Below are 8835 nucleotides of genomic sequence, written 5' to 3' on the forward strand. Positions count from 1 at the left end.
CACCAGCTCCACTCACAGTCACCTGAAGCAGTCTCACCCCAGCACTGCTTCTTGGTAACATCCCAGTCATCATCACTACAAGATACCTATGGCCCAATACATCCACTAATCATAGAAGTATTAATAACCTTCCAGACACACACTCCACCTGCAGCTCCCAGTACAACCTCACTGAACATGGCTGTGTTCAATGTCAGATCCATATCAAACAAAACCTTTATTTTAAATGATTTTATTCTGTCTGCAGATTTAGATTTCATGTTTTTTTTTTACAGAAACTTGGTTCACTGTCGCCAGCTTGTTGAGATGTGTTTTAACCAACCACCTCCTCTCATTAGTTACCAAAGTTCTTATCAGAGAAAATATGTAATTGCGATCTTTCTACACTGCTATTTGATATGTGATATACCTTTTAAAAGTCCTGCATCTGTTCAATATTAATTTGGTAAGGAATATGGATTTGTAAAATCATTTATACAACACTGAAAAGTCTGTCACATGTGCTGCTAAATGTGCAAAGTGTGGTTATCAGATACTGAGACCATGTCAGCTGAGCATTCACTACTTAATCAACCAACTTTTTTTTTTCTTATTACAGCCTTTGCTCACTTGTCTCTACAGCAGGTGTACTGTATATGAGTAAAATGACCAGACAGACAATATCCCTTTAACAAAGTTTTATCATGTTTAGTGGATCATTATCTCAGCGTAAAGACAGTATTATGCCAGACACCTGAATTTAGAACTACATCTAACTTAACAGACTTTTCACTTTTACTTATATAGTCCTTACATTTACCAAATTGATTTACCCCAATGCCTTCCCCTTCAGGTATCTCTCTTAGATGTTGGCATATACTGTGCATAATTTCTGGGCAGCTATTTTTTTCACCTCAGTACCATCATGTCAGTATTTGTGACTGATGGGAGATTTGTGACACAGCTGTAAGTGCAAGATTTATGGAGTTGAGTATAGAGAGAATGAATGAGAGGACATGGTTTTTTAGTGCAGTCAAACAAGTTACACTTGAGTTAATCATCCCACTGAGAGGGAAGAGACTGGCAAATAATATCTGGACAGTTTTATGACCATCTACAAATCCATGTTAAAAAGAAAAAAAAAAAAAAACGTGTTTACAAATGCAAGTAGATGAGGAATGAACTAATGAAGGAAATAATGGCACTCGTATGAACGGGAAGAGCTTGAGGAGACTGAAGGTCCTTCAGCATCAGTGAGAAGCTCCTGCTAATGCTTTACCAGCTAGTTGTTGACAGGTTTCTTTTGTATGCAGTGGCGTGCATCATAAAGAAGAGGGATGCATTGCAGCCGGACAGACTGGTGAGGAGAGCTGGCTTTGTGGTTGGCACTGAGCTGGTTTCCTTTAGGCGATAGAGAGAAGTACCCTAAACAAACCGTTGTCCTTAATGGACAATGCCCACCAGCCTCTACACAGCACACCCACTTGGCAGAGGTGTATGTTCTGCTGTCTTAGTTCTGCTCAACAGACATACTGAGGCCATACAGCTGCTCAAATCCTCCAAGCGATGGCAGGGTGAAACTGATTCGATGCTCGTCTGCATTCTGACATTGGACTGGCGCTCAGTTCCTGGCTATGTTAGCCTTTTGAACAATGTGCATTTGTATTTGTTTATACTTTATGTTTATTCTTAAAGATACAGCGCACTACAGGATACAACTGTGCATAAGATATTGGATGGCTGGATGTGTTGTATGTATTTATTTTATATATTTATATGTACATTTTTCTGTCTCATATGTGTGTATCTCTATGTGTAATGCTGCTAACAACAATGTGAATTTCTCCACTGTGAGAAAAATAAAGGCATATCTTATCTTATCTCACATCATCTGCAGGAAACCCTTATTCTTGCAGTATTCATTTTTTAAAATATACTTAATTTTGCTATACTTGCACTGCTAATCAACTTGCATTTACTCAAAATCCATTAGCCCGTACTCTATTAATAGTTGTGGTGGCCATTGTTGTTTAATCTATTCATTATTCTTACTTTTATTCTTGTTTACATTTGGCTTTGTATGCATTCTATAAGCTGCCTACTGATCTGTCCACCTACAGACAGGTGACTAATTAAAGGAAAAGGCAACATAAAGTGTCTTAGTAAGGTGTTGACCCCCGACATGCTGCTGGAACAGCTTCAATGTGTCTTGGAAGTGACTGAAAGTCTCCTGGAGGAACATAACACCACAGTGGAGAACACTGTACAACACACTGGTCCAAAATCTCCCATCGATGTTCAGTTGGTTTGAAATTGGGTGACTGTGAAAGACAGAGGATATGACTCACATCATGTTCATCCCCATCAAACAATGCAGTGACGCTTCATGGCCTATGGATGGGGGCAATGTCATCCAGGAAAAGATCACTCTTATCTATCTTGTATTTTACTCATTTTTATCTTTATGTACTTCTTTGTTTTCCTGTTTCTCGTACCGGCACACATTTAATAATTTACCCCATCCCTTTTTTTCTTCTATGCAGCCTTGTAAGATAAGATGACCTATAAGAGGCTCCCTCAGCTACAGCAGGACACAACACCAGTAAAAATACACTGCCCCTGCTGCTCTGCTAGTTTAATGAAGGCTTACTGTGTTCTGCTACATGCATTTTCATGCATGTAAACTAGATGTACTGTCCTTTAGCCTTCTCCGTGGATATTAGAATAAATTTATAATTAGAATTGGAATCTGTGCGTGACTGTGTTTCTCATGCTGGTTGTGCATTTTCCTTTAATGCTTTAACAGCTTTCTCAGTGGTTCTCAAAATTGGGTCCCCTTGCCAAGGGGTTCAATAAAAAAAATAAAAAATAAAATAAAATAAAATCTGGAAAATTGATAAAAAAAAAAAATTGAAGAACAAAAAGGGAAAAAGTAAAGAAGAAGAAAAGCAATAGTAAAAAATTAAGAGAAATAAAAGAAGGAGAATTGGAACCTTTTCTCTGTCTTTTTGATTTTATTTTAATTTTTACAAAATGACTGTTAATATATTTTATCAAGATTATAAAGAACTATGTGACGTTTTTATTTTGTGTTACATTGCATATTTTCAGTATATTTAATTAGCTAAAAGCAATATACTTTGATATATTAATTTCATTGCCTTTGTTTAGTTTCACAGCTCAGTACACTTGTGGCATGCTCACTGGTGTATATATATTTAAACACAAACAGACAAACCAGAGCAGAGATCGAGGCGTTCCTTACCACCCTACAGGTGTGCTGTGATGAATGCTACCTATCTAGTGTGTGTTAGTGTGTTTGCTCAGGGGAAGGGGCAAGAGTAATGAACAACGGTTGATCTGAAACAAAGTTGATTGTACATTCACACAAACACACGCAGTCTCTTGCTTATAGCCAGCCTCGAGATCAATAGGCACATTATTACAGCTACAGATATGATAAATAGAGCAAACCCAACTGTTCTGCAGAAAAAAGTCTGAGGACTGAAATACAGGCTGAATTACACTGAATAAAAACAGACTAAAATAGGCCCAAATAACTATTAAATTAAGTCCTCAACACCTTTAACTTGCAATAAATGTAAAAGGTTTTTCCCATATACCTTTTGACAGAAATGTTTTGCAAAGTACGAGTTATGCCTTCACTCATTGCTCCTCGTTTTGCACATTTTTTAAACTTCACAGCCACGTCTTGTAGGTTGTTTGTGCAGTGAAGTGTTAGTGACCATGGCAAAAGCTACAACGATGTCTTCTCAGTATCACTGAGACATCATGTGATTTTTCTTAGCCATTCAGTAGCTCCCATTAACATGTGTCCACTTGATTTTACTATTTCATGCCTGCTAAAAAACAGTCAGATTATAAAATAATAAAAGGAGAGGCAGTTAGACAGGCATCAGTGATATCTGTAGGCCTTGATTAAAATGTCAGGATTATTTTTTTTACCTTTGATAACAGTTACTATGCATTTCATGAACAGCTATCGATTGGCATCATCTGAATAAGAGTTTATTGTCTGTGAAGTTAAAATTCTGCAATTATGTTTGCTTCAGTTCCTGTTTGTTCTTGAGAATGTTGGTCCAGTGTCATGGGTGATACTTGAACTGAAGCCTTATTTATGTTGCACAGTGCTTCACATTAAAAATATTTGAAACACTCACTACAGCTCATCACAACTAACAATCTAAATACATTTTAAAGTGAATTCCAAAAATATAAAAAGGAAAAACTAAATGAGTAAGGAAGAAGAAAATGATGTTTGGGAGATGAAAAGCAGGGTGGGGTGATGATTTGGTAATTCTCCCAGCAAATAAGTCTCTTTCTTTTTTCCCTAGACAGCCTTTTTTGTCATTTCTCATGCAAACAGGCACAGTGTTGGTGATAGACTGAGAATGATGTGCAAAGAGAGTCACTGTATAACAACAGATGATATGTAATTAAACAGAGCTAGTCAGATCTTCACTAACATCATAATACAATCTGCCTAATATGTTGCTCTCCACTGGTGATTTATCCAAAAGCTTTTTATCTGGAAAAAACAACAAACAACAACAACAACAAAGGCAATCTTTTTTCCTCTGACACATTCAATTAACTCCTTCATCTACCTGGCCAGGGGAGTGTGATGTAAATGGGTTGTTCCACTTAGTGGTAAAGATAACCTCCACCTGTCAGTGAGTGTGTAGGGCAGACAGACATACAGGCTGGATGTGGGAGAAGAAAAAGTGTAATGCTTAACTTCCCTGCTAATTTACAATGCCTCTGCATAATACCATTTTATACCACTTTTACATTTATGGGATGTGGTTCATCTGAGTGTCAAAAAAGTGAGAAGAGGCCAAGTGACTTGTCTTTCATAGGTCTTTAAATCACACAAACAGATGCAGTGATTCATACTCCAGCTCTTCTACAAGATCACATAAAAATACATTCTGAAAGCAAACCAGTGGTCTAATGCTGTGTTCACACCAGACGTGAGTAAAATCATTTGTGTGAATAATTTACATGTAAAGTCAATGAGAAGACGCCATTAGACGCGAGTAAACGTCACGAAGCGCAAATTTATTTTTTACATTTACTGTTTTACTGTAGGGCTGCACGATGGCTCAGAGGTGAGCACCGTCAATCCCCGTTATGATCAGGATTGGGATCTTTCTGTGTGGAGTTTGCATGTTTTAATAACTACTCATCTTTTGAATATTCCTGTTTTGAATAATTATATATACCAGTCTACAGATCACTCAAACAATGCCCATTGTCCACAACAATTACAACCAAATTATTATTACAGCTTACTCATAATAGAGGCCACATTCTAGACATATTAATTAAACAAGGCCTGTGTACTAAGACCTCCACAGTGATGGATGTAGGTTTGTCTTGTCACACATGTGTCCTTTATACAGTTGATGGTTTTAGAAAACAGTATATTCCAGAGTGAACTGTTAGGAAGCACTATCTTACTGCTGAAGTGGCTGCAAATTTTAGCAATATTTTACAAAACAGTTCAGCAGAAAAGTCAACAGTAAACTACGGCTGAAACAACCAATCAATTTAATCGATTAAAATCAATTATTAAAATAGCTGTCAATTAATTTGGTCATCGATTAGTTTTTTTCTTTCCTTTTAATTCAAGAAAAAAAGGTCCTAAAAAAAAAACCGGAAAAAAAAAAACCAAAAAAAAAAGGAATAAAAAAAAAATAATAACAAAAAAAAAAAATAATCCAAAAAACAGAAAAAAAAGCCAATAAACCAATAACCAAAAAAAACCGTAAGTCCAGCCCTACAGTAAACTGAGGTCAACTCTCGACACAGCGGCTCTGTGGATTATAACCACCACACCTGCATGAAGAAATTTAACAAAATAAAGAGAAACTGTTGAAATACAGAAAGAAGATCGGGGGGGGAAATCAGCTAACAAGTAATTATGCTACCCTCTGTTTTGACTTGTTTTGTTGTGTAACTGTGGAGTTTTTTTTGGAGGAGCTCAGGAGCTTTTTTCTCCAGAAATGACCGATTAAACTTCAGGGAAACAACATTAGTGCAATTATTTCCAACATTTCTCGTTACATCAGTGGAATTATTAGACATTCTGGTCAAAGGTGCGCTCACCATTGGTCATTCAATGAAACGCCAGAGGAGAATCAAACGAAGCGAAGGACGTCTCACCTCGCTTCGGGGGATACTTCTCTCAAACATGCATTCACTATGCAACAACCTGGACCAACTTCGGCTACTAGAGGTTAACAGCAGAAACTACTACAGCTTCTGTTTTCTGCTTCACAGAGACGTGGCTGTGTGGATCGATACTGGACTTTGCGCTACACCTGGCAGGCTTCCAGTTCTTCAGAGCAAAAACCCTACTCAGAACTCTCTGGTAAAAGTAAAAGGGGAGGAATGTGTTAACGTCAGCTGCTGTAATAATGTGACAGTGATTAAGGAATACTACTCTCCAAATCTGCTGCAAACTACTACTCTACTGCAAGACATTTTACTTCCCGTGTGAGTTTGCTTTATTTTTACTGGTTGGTGTTTACAGGCCAGCCTATAGGAGGTACAGCACATGTTCGCCAACCAGATTCCTAAGTTACTGTTCATGGTGAGTTTAACAAAGGCACCTACGAACACCATAAATACAGACAGTTGCCCCACCAGAGAGCAGCACATTTTGGATCAGTGCTATACGACATGAAACAGTACCGACCACACTGTGATCCACACTGACCACATCATGGCCCATCTGATTCCCACATACAGGCAGAAATTAAAACTCTCTAACCCTGTTGTGAGAACATCTAACCAGTGAACCAGTGAGGCGTTGGAGGATCTTAAGGCAAATTTGGACTGCACTGACTGGGATGTATTCAGGACAGCTACCTAAAGTCTGGATGAGCACACAGAGGCTGTAACGTCATACATCAGCTTGTAAATGGTAAATGAGTGCTTTAGAAGTAGGTGTAAGGAACTAAAGTAAAGGTTTACCAAGATGGTGAGTGGTGCCAAACAACAAAGAGCTTCAACACCATTTCTCAGCAAATACTGCCTCTGTCTGGAGGGAGCTCAGACAGATGACCAGCCTCAAACCAAAAGCCCCCACTCCATGAACAACCTGTGCCTGGCCAATGACCTAAACAAGTTCTCCTTTCACTTTTAAAGACAACCAGACAGTCCTAAACTCACCCCCTGCAAACCTCAGCCACCAGCTCCAGGCCATCAGCTCCACTTTCCATTACCCCATCAGTAGCCTGGGCTCCTCCACAGTTGCACAGCCCAGACATGCCTCTCTGTTTAAGCTCCTCCCCTCTGGCAGGAGGTTGCGGTCTATCAGGACCAGAACCTCACAACCCAGGAACAGGTTTTTCCTGCAGCAGTGGGCCAGACACTCCCAGTGACACTCTCCCCATCATAGACACTGACTCTACGCGTTACATTAATGCAAAGCTTTTAAATAGGATTATTTTGATCCCTTTGCACATTTGAAGCTGTTTATATTACATGCTATGTAACCTTGTAAACTGCAATTAATTTGCACATTCCTGCACACGGAAAGTATTTCTATTACTTTTTGTGACTCATATTCGCTTGATTACATTTTCTGCCAATTTGACTTGCAACACTGTTTCTTATTTGTCTTGTAACACTGGCTACTGACTGGAATCATTTTCAAAATCATTTTTAATCTCTACTCAGGGCACTAGGAATATCCACTTTATGCTGAGGTATATTGACAGGTGATTAGGCTTTTGCTTTGAGGTTTCTTTTTGAAATCTCTTCTCAGTCTTTCTTTATAATCTTAAAATAGTGAGATGATAGGCCTGCAAGCAGGCTCACAGAGCTGACTTGTAAGGATCTCAAAGACATTTGACTTTAGGTTAAGAATCATAACACAGAGAAGGTATGAGGCAAGGGTGAAATGGGGATGAGAAATGACAGGAATGTGGTGGTTTAGGGAGAAGTTGGAAAACATGGAAGAGGGTAAGGAGGCAGTCAGGGCAACCCTGTCAAAAAAAACATGTTACTATACAACAAAACTAAATTGCATTTTAAGGGAAATATATTTTCTCCTACACTAAATTTGTTTGCGATGTATCACAACAACAACAACTAAATTGAATTCATTATTAAACTACCATTCATTTAAGTTTAGAAAAGGTGGCAAAAGCTGGGAGAATGAGGAACAGGTAAAACATACAGGAAGTCTGTGGGAAACCTGGGACACTTCGTAGACTGGAAGTGCACTAAAATGTCAATTTGAGGGAACAGCTGTTTGCCCATTCCCCAGAGGAAACAGTACAGGGGGGTCCTCTGGTCTCGAATCAATGAACATCTTTATTTTCCTGTTGTTGGTAACTTATTTTTTGGAACCAAAACTTAATGTTGGTCTTTTTTCGGCTAAACTGAGAAATATACCATGCTGCTTTGGTTGGATAATTATGAGGATAATGATATGTAATTTTTTGCTTACTCTTTCTTTTTGGAATAGCTTTTTGGCATGTGAGTGTGTAGTAAATATTTAGTAAATGTGTAGGAAGTGTTTTGTTTGATTTTGAAATGTCTTCGTTTTTGCCTTGTCCTCACTTTTTAAAGGCCGAAATTTATAACACATCAGTAGCATCCTGAAGGATAGTCATATTTAACCTGCATATTTGGGAATAATCGGCCCTGTGATAGACTGGTGACCTGTCCAGAGTGTCCCCTGCCTTCGCCCTAAGTCAGATGGGATAGGCTCCAGCCCCCCGTGACCCTAGTGAGGATTAAGCGGTGTATAGATAATGGATGGATGGATGGATGGATGGATGGATGGATGGATGGATGGATTTGGTAATAATCAATATT

Source organism: Stegastes partitus, unplaced genomic scaffold (assembly GCF_000690725.1).
Source record: "Stegastes partitus isolate 25-593 unplaced genomic scaffold, Stegastes_partitus-1.0.2 Scaffold1088, whole genome shotgun sequence".
Classification (NCBI taxonomy): domain Eukaryota; kingdom Metazoa; phylum Chordata; class Actinopteri; family Pomacentridae; genus Stegastes; species Stegastes partitus.